The sequence below is a fragment of the Sceloporus occidentalis genome, unplaced genomic scaffold (assembly GCF_023333645.1).
Source record: "Sceloporus occidentalis isolate IW3139 unplaced genomic scaffold, rSceOcc1.0.p SCAF_5, whole genome shotgun sequence".
Taxonomy (NCBI): Eukaryota; Metazoa; Chordata; class Lepidosauria; order Squamata; family Phrynosomatidae; genus Sceloporus; species Sceloporus occidentalis.
Window position 1 is genome coordinate 148,938,646 of NW_028316985.1, and position 16,499 is coordinate 148,955,144.

Genomic DNA, 16,499 nt, shown 5'->3' on the forward strand with positions numbered 1-16,499 from the left:
TTAAGTGCACTTTAATAAAAAGACAACTGACACTTTAAAATCCATTCCTAGAACCATCTTTGACAGTCTCAAAGCATACAAGATAATATTAATTGTAACTAAGTAATACTCTGGCTTTAATTAAATTTTAAATCAGTGTTTCAAAAATCCCTGAATCACATTGTCTTCAAAACTTTTACTTATGTTTAATTATAGACAATAGGTTCCTTTTCCTTTAAGCTTATATTATCTTTTTCTCTACCGTATTCACAGGAAAGAAAGGGGGAAAAGGAGGAGGGAGCCCTGAAAATCTTTACTAAGAAAAATATATTTCATAATAGTTGAGATTCCACAGTTGTAGAAGTGTGTGTGTGTGTGTGTGTGTGTGTGTGTGTGTGTGTGTGTAAGCCTCCTGATATCCCCATGATCCAACTATATTTTGATATGAAATTGCTGAAGGCCCACATGGGCTCCAGAGATTTCAGTGACTGACAAAATACCATAAAAGGTTGTACTGTGAATATAGTACTAGACCTCAGATATGTGGAAGGCTGAAAACAATGGGCCATGTGATATGACTACATTAATATAATGGTTGCCGACATTTCTCAGTTTCTTCTTTACAATCTCCAATACACTTTCTCTCCCAGTCAGTATCCTTTTCTGGCCACATTGAGACCCTTTGTCTTTTTTCTCCAATTTCTCCACTGTCTTGTCAAAATACTTCTCTGACTTTCTCTAGGCCCTGTCAGATACCCTATCTGACCCTCTCCCTAGAACTCTCATTCAAGAACTCCCTCTGAACTTGAACCTTCTCGCAACTCAGTTCCCTTCACTCTTTTTAACTCTATTAAACTCCTAAACTCCTCCTTAATTGGACTCACAGTCACTCACTCCAGCCTTTTATATCTACTTCAGTCCCTTCCTCATAGTCAGCCCAAACCATGATTGGCTGTTAAGAAACCGTGACTCCATCACACATGCCTTTCACATATCAAGGCAATTTCCCCAATTGATCAAAGATAGATTGCTCTCTTGCTCACCAAACCTGTACATCTTCATGGGCATCATGTGAGACAATCAGTTAGAGAGCTAGAATGTGCCATAAAGGCATCTAGTCCAACCCTCTGCAAAAGTAAAGCAGTTCTGAAATATGTCCCTGCAACATCTGTTTCTGTACCTTCAAAGAAGGAGAGTTCACCACCCTACATGACAGTACATTCCATTGTGGAACAGCTCTTACAGTAAAAATGTCCCCCCCCCCCCCCCAAATGTTTAGGTGGAATCTCTTTTATTGAAATTTATTCTAGCCTCTGGAACAGAAGAAAAGAAGTTTGGTTTATCTTCAACATCACAACCCATGAGATATTTAAGAATTAATTCTGGGGTTGTGATTAATTTTTATAGGCTATTCATCTTAATTTCACTTGATGTATGAAATTGGGCACTACAACTATTTTCTTCTAACATTGGTTTGCACATGTGTTGGGCTACAACACTTGTCCTTAAAAGTCATCCTGGAATGGGTCCTTCAGGATGACAATGGATGGAGTTGTAATGAACGACATTTGGAGAGCACCAGGAACTCTTTTACACTATAGTGCTGTGGTCCACTTTAAATGACATGGTGTCACCCTACAGAAACCTGGGATTTGTAGTTTAGAGAGACACTAGAGCTCTCTGGCTGGGAATTTTAAATACCCTTCCCTAAACTGCAAATATCAAAATTCTACAGGTTGTTTGTTACCATGTTAATAAAAGTGGGTTAATGGGGCTATAATTGTGTAATGTGAAGCTTAAGGTTAGAGATGTCTTAACTGAGGTATTCCCAAGAAATGGCTATCCAGTGTGCTTGAAAACCTCCACTGCCTGGTAGAGTAATTGCTTGAGGATATGAAAAGCTCTAATTCTTTATTTTTTTTAAAAAATACAGATTTGCATGACCTTTGCCTAACATGGCTATTTCTTTTTTGCACATTTCAAATATTTTTTAATAATATGCTCATTTTCCTCTTGATTGAAACATGTGTATTTTTTCCAGTTGTGCAGATCTTTAGCCATGTTCATTTTAAAGCATGCTTTATTTTTCTGAGACTGCTCAGAAGCTTCATAAGGGACAGATTTTTGAGAAAAGGTGCATTTTGTCTTATAGTAATCTCTGGAGGTATCAAATAGCTATTTTCATCTGGTCTGGATGTAGCTCGTACAGAAGAAAATGGATGTGGGAGGTCCAAGTTCAAGTCCCCAGTGAACTATAAAATTCACTGGGTGACCTTGGGCTAGACATTTTTCCTACATGTTTGTGGTGAATATAAAGTGGCAAAGAGTAGAACTGTACACTACTGTCTTCAGCACACTGATGGAATGAAAATATTATAAATTCAGCATAAAACATCATTATTGTTCAGCCTACATTTGACTACAATTCTAAGATCAATTGTAGAACTGTACAATTATATAGTTCTACCAAACAACAACAACAACATCAACAATTCTGGCTTGTTTTTGAGGAACCCAGGTTGATTTATTCCTTTTACAAGCCCCCAAGATATTATTTCAAAAAAGATAGTAAAATATGGGCTAAACAAAGCAACTGTTAAGTAGATTTGTAACTGGTTGACTGACCAGTGTATCGCAAGGTTCTATCCTCAATTCAGTGCTATTGAACATCTTTATAAATGACTCAGATGATTAGATAGAGGACATGCTTATCACATTTTTAGATGCCACCAAAATGGAGGGGTAACTAATACCCCAGAGGACTGTATCAAAATTCAAAATGACCTTAATAGATTAGAAAGCTAAGCCAAAACTGACAAAATTAATTTCAACAAGGAGAAAGGTAAGGTACTAAAGGTAAGGTACTTCAGCAGAAAAAAATGAATTGCATAGATATAGGATGGGTGACAGCTGGCTTGACAACAGTACATGTAAAAGGGATCTAGGAGTCCTAGTAGATGACAAGCTGAATACAGGTCAACAGTGTGACATGACAGCTAAAAAAATCCAATACAATTTTAGCCTGCATCAATAGGAATATAGTGTCTACACTGAGGGCAGTAATAGCATCACTTTATTCTGTTTTGGTCAGATCTCACATAGAATGTTGTGCCCATTTCTGGGCACCACAATTCAAGAAGGATGATGACAAGCTGGAACATGTCCAGAGGAAGATGACCGAAATTGTGAAATGTTTGGACGTTATGACATATGAGGAGTGGCATAGAGAACTGGGTATGTTTATCCTGGAGAAGAAAATGTTAAGAGGTGTCTTGATAACCATGTTTAAATATTTGAAGTTATATCATATTGAGGATGGAGCAAGCATATTTTCAGCTGTCACAGACAGCTGGAAACAGAACAAGAGAATCAAACTGTAGGAAAAGAGATCCCACCTAAACAGTAGGAAGAATTTCTTGACAGTAAGAGCTGTTAGACAGTGGAATATGCCATCTCAGAGTGTAGTGGAACCTCCTTCTTTGGAGTTTTTTAAAACAGAAGATGGATATCTTGGGAGTGTTTGGATTGTGTTTCCCTGCATGGAAAGGGTTGGACTAGAATGCCCTTGTGTCCTCTTCCAACTTTGTGATTCTATGATTCTATTATCCTTTTTCTGTACACAAGCAAAATATCCCTCTGACATCCTATTTTTCCCCTCATGAAGAATTCTGAATTTACCTCTCTTCAATTTCATTTTGCTTGTTTCAGCTTTCTGTTCTATCAACAGCTTTTTGAAATGTATTTATGCCTTCTTTGTGCAATATATTTTATTGATTTTCGTCAAAAAAATAAAAATAAAAAACACAAATTTTCCAGTTTCATACATGTATCTCAAATACATATAGGCTTTGTTTTCTTTTCTTAAACATGTATGGCCTTACAATCAAATATTTCATCATTACTTCCTTTACTTATCTCTTCAGTTGTTTATTTACTTTTTCATTCCAGCTGTCTTTGTCTCTAATTTATCTTTCTCCTAGCAAGATAAATGTCCTTCAATGTATTTATGCCTTCTGAGTTGGTACCTGTCTCCCCTAGTTTTGTGTCATATATAAATTTGAAAAGGATTTTCTCCATTTCTTCTTTTAGGTTAGACTGAACATGAGACAGTATGCTTCCCTATATATCTTAAGGTTGATCTTAGATGACCCACATGCTTTTCTAACCAGCTCCAGATTTTTCTTGATAGCAGTATCAGTGTGTCCTTCATTTTTGTCAGTTTACTAACTAAAATATGATGGAAGACTTCATCATTTCCCCTATGCAGTTAAAAATTATGTCCATATTACACAATAGTCTATTAAATGAGTGACCTGGTTATTTTTTTTAAAAAAAGAGGCAAAAATAGTCTGATCAGAGTAATTCATGATAAATCCATGTGAGCTTTTACTAATTATGACAATATCAAAATGCTTACAAACTGACTATGTTAGAAAATGTTTTGAGTATCCTGACTATGTTGTTATTAAACTGGAGGCATTTAATCCCTGCAATGCCAGCAATGTTCTAAGTATCAAATGGTGTAGAGAATTGTGGAGAGAATTTTTTTTTTTTTTTTAAGAGATACCATCCACACATGTCTGTTTGCAGTTCTAAGGCAATTCACTATGGTTCATTATTAGATGTAGCACATGTTTGATGATAGCAAGCTACGTTAATGGAATCCTATAAAGTCATGCCCCTTTTCAGCTTTATGATCATTTAATGCAAAGGTATTGTGGTATCAATATTTCTGTCATTATCTCCCACCCCATCTCCCAATATTGGCAAAAAAGAATAATGAAAACAGAGAAAATACATTTCTCCAAATGCTGCTCTTGCTGTTTCTGCAAATGCTGACATTGCTGGTAGTGTTGATAGGGATGAGTGGTGTGCAATATCAGATCAAGATGAAAAGCCATAACTGAAATTGAATGAATATCATTACCAGAAGCATGGAGGCATACCAGTAGCACTTCAGTATCACTCACTTTAGAGAAGGAAGGATGACTTGTGGGGAGGAGGAACCATGTTGTTGTTGTTGTTCATATGCAAACTGGATCATGAAAGTATAAAGAACCTATAAAGCAAAGGTAGCCCCAAATGGTAGTATACTGGGCGCCAATGGAGAAACAGCTTTTTCTAGCTTATTTAAATTTTGGATGTGGGTTCCCCTTGTTTTTTGCTGATACCATTGTGTATGTGTTTAATGTGCATGTGTGAATGTGTGAGATGAGTGAGAGAGTGCAATTATCAGAAGGGAATTTCTGTTCTTGATTCATTCTTGACTATGCCACCAAAATCTTGATCACTTTGAAAAAATGGAAAATATTGTACATTTGTTATACAGTATATAAAAGCTGGTATAATGCAATGGCTAATAGACAGGGCTATGAATCAGGAAATCATTGGTTTTAATCTCACCTCTGCATGAACTTGCTAGGTGATTGTAGGCAGATTAATCTTAACCTTTATTAACCCTCTTAACCTCAGTTAACCCTCTCCATCTACAATATGGAAGATAATATTAGCATATCTTACAGGACTGTTATAAGAATTATAGCTAGGTATGTTTAGGAAGTGGTCTTCACATTGAAAAGTGGTATACAAATGTTTGTCAACAGAGACATATGGAAGTGGAGGACTAATTCTTTGCTTTGACTGAGATTTCCTGCATGGCAGGAGGGTTGGACTGGATGGCTCTTGCAGTCTGTTCCAACTCTATGATTCACTCATACATGCTTCCCTCTCCCCACCAGTCATCCTCCCTTCTCTAAATTGAGTGCCATCATGGCACAGTGGTTAAGTACTGGTACTGCAGCCATTCACTCACAAACCACAAGGTTGTGAGTTCAATCCCAGCCAGGGGCTCCAGGGTTGACTCAGTCTGGCATCCTTCCGAGGTCATTAAAATGAGTATCCAGCTTGTTGGAGGCAATTAGCATTGTAAACTGCTTAGGGAGTGCTTAAGTGCAATGATAAGCAGTATTGCTATACTGGTAAAAATAGCAGTTTCATTCTCTCCCCCCCCACACACACACACACACATCCTCAACACAGAATAAGTGTGAGAAAAATACACTATGATATTAAATTATTGATGTCATTCATGATAACTGAAGTGGGGGAATAAGAAAAGATGGAAGATTGGTGCCAAGGCAATGATCAGTACTCAAACTAGTGGTTACTGGACTGGCCATAGAGAATGCGTAACAGCAAACTTTTGAGAACATAGATAATTAATGTGAGGTTATACACAAAATGTAAGCTTAAGAGAGGCCTTAAGCCTCTGTTTCCCTAGTCTTTCTTCTAGCTGATGATGATGGTGATGATTTCTTACCTGATTCTCCTCACAGACCGATGCAGGGAACAACAACAGTTAACAGACTAACAACTTCAGCTAAAACACACATCAATTTAAAAAGACAAACAAGATGTACACATATTAAATTCGTTCATGTTTTAAATTAATCATTTGATGTTCACAATTTAATGATCATCTGGATAAGCCTGCCAGAAGAGACTGGTTTTTAATGCTCCTTTAAATTTGGACAGCATATTCAGCTGTCAAGTCTCTTCCAGCAGGTCACTCCACAGCTTAGGAGCTATCAATGAAAATATCCTCTGGTTGATAGTCGCCAGTCTAGTTCTGGCTGACTGGAGTAAATATCACCTCAGGACCCGAGTGTATGTGGTGGATTATAAGGGAGGAGACAATCCTGTAGGTAACCTGGACCCAAGTCAAGTAGGGCTTTAAAGGTAACAACCAACACTTTGTACCTTGCCCAGAAATTAATTGGTAGTTGTGGAATGATTTCAATATTGGTGTAATATGATCACTCTTGGATGTCCCAGTAATCACTCTGGCTGCTGTGTTTTGAACTAACTGAAGTTTCTAAACTTGGTACAGAGGTAGCTCAATGTACAGTGCATTTCAAAACTTCAGCCTTGAGGTTACCAGTGGGTGCACTACCATCTTTAGGTCCTCCAGCTTTTGGTAGGGGCACAACTAGCATATCAACTGAAGCTGATAGTAAATCCTCATGGCTGTCACATCTATCTGAGTTTTATTTCAAGCAATGGATACAGAAGCACCCAAAACTACAAACACAGGAATTTATCAGCTTGTAGAATTGGACCAGAGCAGAATGAAAGGGGGCAGGAAGGGAACAGAATGGGGAAAGAATGCATATTACTGCATGGGAGAATGCGGCCAATGCCACTGGAAGTCCCCAATACATTCCCCATCCGTTCCACAGCAGCCGATTTTCAAGAACTGTTCAGAATCGTTCTTGAAAATTGGCTGCAGTGGGATGGATGAGGAACATACTGGTGACTTCTGGCAGCATTGGCAGCATTCCTCCGTGTGCTAATATGCGTTCTTTCCCGATTCTGTTCACTTCCCACCCCCTTTCATTCCCCTCCAGTCCTGTTCTACAAGCCCTGTGCAATAAACTTCACAGTTTTTAAGGGGGACTGTAACCCCATCCAGAACTGGTTGACACACCTTCAAACCCAGGTTATGACCCTTGACAGTAAGCAACTCTGTCTTGTCTAGATTCAGCCACTGTCTTGTCTAGATTTCCTCGCCCAGCTCCTCCAGGTATTAATTCACAGGAAACACACAATCATTAGCTGAGACTGTATTTGAAGGTATGGAGATACTTCTAGTCAGATGTGTCAGGAGTCCAACTGGAGGGCCTTTAGCTTTTTCATGCAAAGATTTCCCAATGATGGTGATCTATTCTGTCCTATAATGTTTCTCCAGATTTGGTTGAATATTGTCCAGATATTTTGTAAACTCCCAAGAATATTTATTGATATATTAATATATTTTATGTGTCTTTTCCTCTGAGGAACAGGGGCCAGATTGCACATGTTTACCACTCTAATATCCAACAGCAAAATGATATCATGTACCCTCAGACTTGTCTTTGGAATATGAACATTAGCTATTTTTTGGTGACTGTGTATTGTTACACCTTTTCAGAATTAAACTATCTTGTCTAGTTTCTATCTCATTAAAACTCTTTTTACAAATTCTTTTAAATATTTCCATCTTCACTTGACCTTTACAATAACCACATCTTCACTAAGATTTCCAGTCCTTTCTCCTGTCACTGCCCTTATTATCTAATGATACAAAGAGTCAAAATTGATTTCACTTGGAGGTCTCTTCACTTGGAGGTCCCTTAAAAAGTTCTTCTTAGACCATTTGTTTTGATTTATTTAAAATCATAGAAGCCTCAAATGGCAAAGCAGTTGGGCTGTGACCTTTCTGAAATCCCTGCCATGCTGAGAAGCAGTAGGGAACCCACCCAACGTATTGCTGATCTTATAATAAAATTTCTATAGTTTTCTAGCCTGGATGCTTTATAAATTAAAGAAGAAAGATGTCTTCAGCTATAATACAAAACACTAATATTCAATAGTGTATTATAATCTGTCTTCCCTGTATGTGGGCTGCCATATTAGAATCTTCTCTTTTTTGTATTGGACAAAGATATAAGAGCTTCAATCTTTTCACAGAAAAGTGAAGGAAGAAGTCAGAAAGATCACATCTTAAATTTTAGTCTGAAGTAGGAATTTTAGGGGGGAAATGTGGCATTTCATATTTGAGGAAACTGGTCTGTAACATCTTTTCTTTGTTAATATGCAGATCTATGGCCCTGAATAGAAATGTTAAAAAATGGCTGTCATTTTGCTTTGCAGTAACAGATTCATAATGTAGAATGATGGATCCATAACAGCTATGTATTTGCAATGGTGGCACTGTTGATGATAGCAGGGGTCCCCATAACCCATCTTAAACTCAATTAAATTCCTCCTGAGCAATGGAGGTCTGTTCTGATGGCAGTCAGGGTACAGCACGCTTCCTTCTTCCAGTGAGCAAGGCTACAACAACAAAAAGCAGGACCTTTATTGCAATTCCTCATCTAAACTACAAATAACATGGCATTTCAACTCTTAAAGTGGTGTCAAGCTGCATTATTTCTACAGCACAGATGCACCATCTGTAGTGTTTCATCAGTAAAAAGAAGAAGCCAAAACTAAGCCCTACCCACACATGAAGAAGGTACCACAGTGAGATTGTGAAAAATAACTTTGTATGAACAGTGTATTGCACTCCTTTTTAATCAAAATTCTGTTCTAAAGAATTTTAACATCATTACATGCATGATAAAAATTGCTTTTTGCCTAGTGTTATCTATACAATTATGAAATGAAGGAACTGAAAGTTGTGTCAAACTATGAACACACACCAAGTGAAGTTTAGAAATTATATTTTAAATTTCACCAAAGCCAAATTCAGGGTGTCCTATTTCCCCAAAGGATTAGAATCATGTGAGGAATAACAGATTCTTAATTGTTTGGACATCCTACAAGAACAGATCTTGTTCCCTTCTGGAGACATTTGGCATCTAGCTCTTGGATGCTGACTGGGATGGTGAAGTGGTGAAGCTCACACACTGATCCCCATTCTTTCTCATATGATCCTAATAATACTGGTGATTAGAACACTCTGACTGCTTACACTTCTATGTTTCAAGCCTGAAGTCTTTTTGTCTTGTTTTTACAACCATTTTCATATTTTCAGTAAAAAAAGGTCTGTATAAAAATCCGTACTCATTTTTATTCATTTAACCTAATACATGCATTTGCCCTGATAGATGCACCTTATACACTAAATTTGATCCCAGATTGGAAACCAGAACTCAGAATATAAGCTGCCAGGAGACTCCAAGCATAATACTGTAATATAGTAAATTTTCAAAGCTGTGACAGTACATTCTAATATGTGTATTAGATTGGGAATTGGAAATTAAGCCAAGTTGTATGAAATAGTGCAGGAGACAAATTCCAGCAATTCAGGATAAATAGGAAAAGGGGGACAGAGCCAACAATGAATACGAAATTAAATGTGTCATAGTCCTTACTTTACACTAGAACGTTTTTCTAATACACATTGTGACTTGAAATAAAATTACTTTTTAAGATATTGTGTGGATTTGGCTACTAATTAGTTTGACCATCCAACTTGCTTGCATTTGATACAAGACAGTCAAACATCCCCTACAAACAGAATCCATAACATCCTAAGCTCCTTAGAAATATTACTCAGTTTCACATATGTTCACCTGCCAAATGTTTTATTTTTCTTATTTTTGGACTACTAGAACAATTATTTTAGTGGTAACACTAAAGCCCTAGATGGAACAGTGAATAATTACTTACATGGAGAGTTCATATTGTCATTTTGTTCCAGTATTGGAAAGGCAGAGTTTGTGTAAATGAAAATAAATATTTTTGAACAAGGCTTTCAATTTAACATTCAGCCTTACAGGAAACAATTGAGTGGTAGAAATCAATATTTATTCCCAGAACCTTAATTTTTCTTAACATTACTAGAAAATAACATTTGGAGAAGTATATAAACTATCTAGTTTTAAGACACATGGGAATCATTTATTGTGCTGTAACCTAGATGGACTGTTAACCAATTAAATAAATGTTACACAGGAGCAGATGGCAATAAAATTTGTAAAAAAAAATCTTATCTTTCTACTGTTACTAATACAACTAAGGACAATTTACAAGATTTGAGATACTGGTATTTTAGGATAGCTATCTTGATATTATGAAATTGTTCCTGTTCTAACTTTTCATACAATAAAAAACTTCATTAGATGTAGTTTTTCCCATCCTAAAAATATTCAGTGTCTTTCTGTGCTGAAATATTTTCTGCAGGAGCTTTTGAGACAGTCGTGATTAAGCTGTGGTAGAAAGGGAAAGAAACAGAAATTTGTAAGCTGCTATTAATTAATAAGATCATTCTTGATATAACCTGGACCATACTGTCTATCCCCTGGATAGCTCACAAAGTAAATGCTATATTAAATACTGCTAAGCTAAAACACTGTTAAAGCTTTTATTTTCTTTTTTATTTTCTTTTAAAAATGTTTTCAATCAATACATCTGGCACAATAGTGTAGAGATGTTTGATACAGCTCCAAAGAGCTTGTCCAGTCTTTCTGAAGTACCAGATGGCTTACTGATCTGCTACGTTTGATTTTTATAATCTGTCAGTTGTAGGTCCAGTTTCCTCCATGTGATATTGCCAAGCAGTGAAATCTGACTGGCTGTATAGAATCATGATGTAATACCTTTGACCATGTGATCCTCATTTGGCAGGAGCATAACCAAAGCTGCCATGGATAAGATTTAAAGCAGGGATATTACTGAAACTACTGTATATACTCATGTATAAGTATAGAAATTTTGGTCAAAAAATTGACCCCAAAACCATGAGTCGACTTATCCACGGGTAAATGTAAGTCCTGTACTTTAACTCATATATATTATATATACATATACATATATAGTCACCTCCTTTCTCAAGTAGGCAAAAGGCAAATGCTTTGTCCATTCTGGGAGCACCGAAAAGAAGCATTAACCCTCTCTACTCTCTCATCTACCCAGCCTTTAGAGTGAGCATAATTTTGTAAATTTTTGGCATCATTTTACTTTGCTTCATCTTTTACATCCTTTGTTACATGTCCCTAAGTTTTACCCTCAACTTATCAGCAGGTCATATCAAAATCCATAATTTTGGCCCCCAAACCTGCCCTTGACTTATACATGAGGTTGACTTACAGTTGAGTATATATGGTAAGGTTTGTGAGGAATTGTGTCCATCCTCCAAAATGTGCTGTTGTTAACCTGAACACTGAGGTAGGAAGATTTTTTTCCCTTTCTCCAGTGCCATTTCTGCCAATATATACTTAGTTTTGCAGAAACATCCTTCGGGCTCAAAATGAAATGTTATGGGTTTTTTAGGCAAACTTTTCTGGGGTACAGATAAATTCTTAATTTTGGGGCCCCCTGGAGGGACTTACTTTAACAGGTCATATCGTACCAAAGGCCATAAGTATCTAAATAAGAGCATCCATGAGACATGGCCATTTATAGTCTGCCCACAGTGCTTTGAAAAAGTGTTTCACTAAGAAATTTATGAACTGCAATTTTACAAAGTTCCATTTAAACACAGAGGTCCTAATAGTGAAATGAACTAATGATTTTCAAGACCATTATGACCAAGATTTATATTTGAAATACTCTGACTATACATTTGTTGTTGCTGACTGCCATCAAGTCATCTTCAACTTATAGCAGCCCTCTGACTGGCTTCAGGTCACCCTATTATCAACAGCCTTTCTCAAGTCTTGCAGACTCAGGACTGTGGGTTCCTTGACTGACTCTGTCCATCTGTAATATGGTATTTCTATTTTCCTACTATCTTCTACTTTATAAAACATTGCATATCACGTTAAGCATCAGGGCTATCAAATGTTGTGGTGCACACATTTCTTTAAGAGTAAGATGTCATTTTCCATGATCAAAGAAAGGCTTTACTAGAATTTACAAAGCACAGGCTGATTTTCTTTTGAAATTCTCTGCTACTATCCATTATCCAATGTATGTTTGTTATATTATCCCTAGTGCCTTTTCCTTTCCTGAAACCAGGTTGGAGAGCTGGTGTTCCTCCCTCCATATATGGTGAAAGTTACTTTGCTTGCATGGGAAATTGATACAGTGGTCCTGTGGTTACTGTAATCTTTGGTGTTCCCCTTTTTTGAGAACTGGAATGTATACTGAATGTTTCCTATCTGTGAACTATTCTTTTGTTTGCCATATTTGTTGACAGATTTCAGTTAGAGCTAGAGTATATTCTGTCTCTGTTGCCTGAAGCATCTCTATTAGTATGCAATCTCTTCCTAGTGATTTCTTTTCCCTAGTGCTCTGAATGCAGCTCCCACTTCACTTTCTAAAACTGGAGGTTCATCTTCAAATGGATCTTCCTTTAGTGAGTCTGATATCTTTTCATCTCTTTTATACAGTTCTTCAGTGTATTGCTTCCATCATTTGTTGCCTCGTAAAGAACATAGAATTCTCTACTAGAGAGCTTTAGTCCACTCCCTTGACTTTAGTATTAGAGCTTTCTAGCACAGAATCATAAGTACTTCACAAGTCCCAGGATTCTCTAGGATGGAGATAAGACAATTGAAGTGATAGCTAACTTTAATAACTGTGTCGCATAATGGATGCACTCATTGATTCAGCTTCCTTCTCTCCATCCCTCCTGTTTTACTTTCACTGTTTCTAAATTCTGGATGAATATTGAATTTTCCTGTATGCCATTCTTTTAGATTTTGGCTATATTTCATATATGAATTTGTGATTTTAAAAAAATATAATATTATATTCCAGAAACAATGTAACAACATAGCATGGATAAAATCGCATCTTAAGAGTTGACTGTGGCAGGCGAAAGGACGTCTGTATAAAATTACAAAACAAATCTCTCTTTTCAACTTAACACATCTTTGTGGCACATGTATAAACAGTACATTTATAAACCAGTTCAGACTGAGTGTCAACATATGCCTAAATTACAACAGACTGATTTAACTGGGGAAGTTTAACACTAATTTTGATATGTGACCTTTGGGAAGAACTCCATTGATATTTAAACTAGTCTGAACCAACTTCTACACAAAAAGGAAATTGGAATTTACATGAAACTTCTTTTTGTTTCCAAGAATCTGGCCACTGAAGACTTATTAAAGCCAAAGTTGACTCTGACATGTCCTTGATTCCTGAATTACAAAAGAGGAAATAGGTATTTCTGTTTTGGACATAAGCCTCCAATTTCATCTGGTATAGTGCTGGCTTTTCCAAAACCTTTAAAATCCCTGGGTTTTGCTCACAAATATGGACTAAAAGTTTCATTGTCAATCCCTGAGAAATTGTTGGATTTATAATACATCTCCCCAAACAGACACTGTGTTGCTCCTTATTGTTCCCTATCTTCTCCTTACTATATTTAGCTCAGAGATTATAACCAACACATTGATATTTATTACATCATCATTTATGGTCCAAAACACACTGCAGAAATAATCCAGTTTGAGACTGCTTTAACTGCACTGTTTTAGTGATAGGGAATCCTGAGAATTGTAGTTTATTGTGGCATTAGAGCACTCTGACAGAAGGCTAAATGTCTCACAATACTACAGTTCTCAGAATTTCCTAGAGAGCATTTCATTCTGTGGCAGAAGAAGAGGTAGCACTGCAACAGAAGGAGCAAAACAGCTTCAATTAGAAAGATGGGAAAGGGAGATGCATGAACAGGAAGACTGCTGCACTGATGTACATCCTCATGGTACACACAACAATGTTACTTTACAAGGATGAATATATACTGCATGTATTATACTGCAAATGTGAATTTTTCTCTTTCCTCCCTTGCAGTTTATAATAGAATTGATACAACAAAAGTCAATTTTCTTAGTTTGTACCAAAAGGATACAGTGGCCAAAATGCTGGCCTGGAAGTGAGTGTTCATATTTTTCCTAACACTGCTGGAGAAAACATATGTTGTGTGCTCTGGATTATAGTGCTCTCTTCTGGTTGGAATCATCCATTCAGTGGCTAGGGGTGATGGGAATTATAATCCATTATTCATAAAAATCACATTGAAATTTGATGCATATACTGCCACCCAAGCTAGAGAGTGAGCAGGAGGGAGGAACACCATTTTTACCAGTGAATTCCCCCTTCTGTTTTAATATCTGTTGGGAGAGCAGGTTGGGAGTGTGAATCTAAGGCAGTGGTTTCTGACCTTTTGTCCTTCAGATGTTTTGGTCTTCAGCTCCCAGAATTCATGACTGTTGGCTATGCTAGCTAGGGATTCTGGTAGATGAAGTCCAAAACAACTAGTAGGCCAAAGTTTGGGAACCACTGATCTGAAAGGAAAAGAAGCTGGGTGGAAGATTGAACCCACACACCAGTACATGGATTCCTCAGTCCAAATCAGAGTCTGTTGTGCTTATTTGAGAGCAAAAAAGGATTGTAACTTTAAGCTACACAGAACTGATTTAGTGTAGTATGAAGCTGAGCCCAGAACTAGAGCACTGGAGTGACCATAGTCTTTGGAATCATTAGCAATGGGTATGTACAAATCATAGGCTGTGGGGCCAGACGGCAGCAAGGAATTAATTAGAATTCAAATATCTAAATCTATTTGGAAACAGTTAGGGAGATTTAGTGCCAAAATGTGCAGCCCAACTCCTATCCATATTTATTCAGATGTAACAACTACTGTGTTTGATGAGCCATAATCGCTTTGAGTATGCACAGGACTTCAGCCATAAAGTGGTGAAGGCTACATGTGCAGTTTAGCCCTACTAGTTATGGGGATGAATTTGTTTAAGTCTTACTATTCATTCCTTTTCTACATTGAGCCCAAGCTGAAGGTGTGAGTAGGCTCCAGACATAGCAGATGAGTAGACTATACAAAATATACAATTTTAATATGTATATTTTCTTGGTTATTTTGTGCATACAGTAAATATTCACATTTGGGCTGCTTACCCTTAGGTTTTGATTATATTTATTTTTAAATGTCTGTTTTCCACCTCTGCCCATTTGGCTTAAATCCAAAGCCTGTGTGAAATCAACAAAAAGATTTGCATTGATTTGCAAAAGCTGACAGGAAATGAACCTGTGAAATCTGTGTTCATGATTTGGCAGAGGAAAAGAACTTTATGGATAGTACCTGATGTCTGTTTCTCGCCAAACATGTGTTTATCTCATCAACCACATGCCCAGTGCAAGCTACCTTTCTCTTAATTTTTAATTCATATTGCACAAGATATTAATCTGCTTTAGAAAATTACTAAATAGATTCTTCCATGGGTGAATGTGTAGTACAACATGCTACTAAGTAAAGCAGAGGTGAGCTTCAGTACAGTGTAAATTGCTTGGCAGCTTTTAAGGCTAATCCTGACTTGTGTCATGCAAATTCGTATAATCATCTATTTAATTATATTACAGCTCAGTAAATCTTCCTTCCTTTGCTTTTTACTCATTTTCTCCTGTCCACTTACTATTCAATAAATCCTTCCACTGCATTCCAACTTTATATTAATTCAGTTTGTTAAAGTATTCCCAGATCCCTTCATTCACTTATATGGCTATACAGCAAAGGTGGATAATGTTTGACCTGATGTTGATGGATTAATGATCCCAACAGCTGTATACACCACAGTTAATGGTGAGATATCCAGCAATGTCTAGAATGTCATGGAATCTCTATCTCTATTATATTCTCATAAAAAAGAGCACATTGGATCCTTTGTGTAACCTATTATACATTGGCGCGTTACAGACCGCCGGATTACGGCAGTCTGCTGCCGCCGCTGCTTGCACCATCCGGGAGCCGCAGCCTTTAAACGGCGCGGCTCCCGGACACTGCCAAGAAGGAGTGCGGAAATTGCGCTCCTTCTGAGGCCCCGGAAGAGGTGTCGCAAAGCGCAAGGGGCACATTTGCGGCGTCATTTCTGGGGCGACATGTGCGGACGCAACGCATCCAGCACGTAAAGATGGCGGCACCCGTGTGTATAGGGCGCCGTCATCTTTACTCCCTCGTCACGTGCTAGGGGTGAGGCCGGTGTGGACGCTAGGTCCTTGGCCAACCC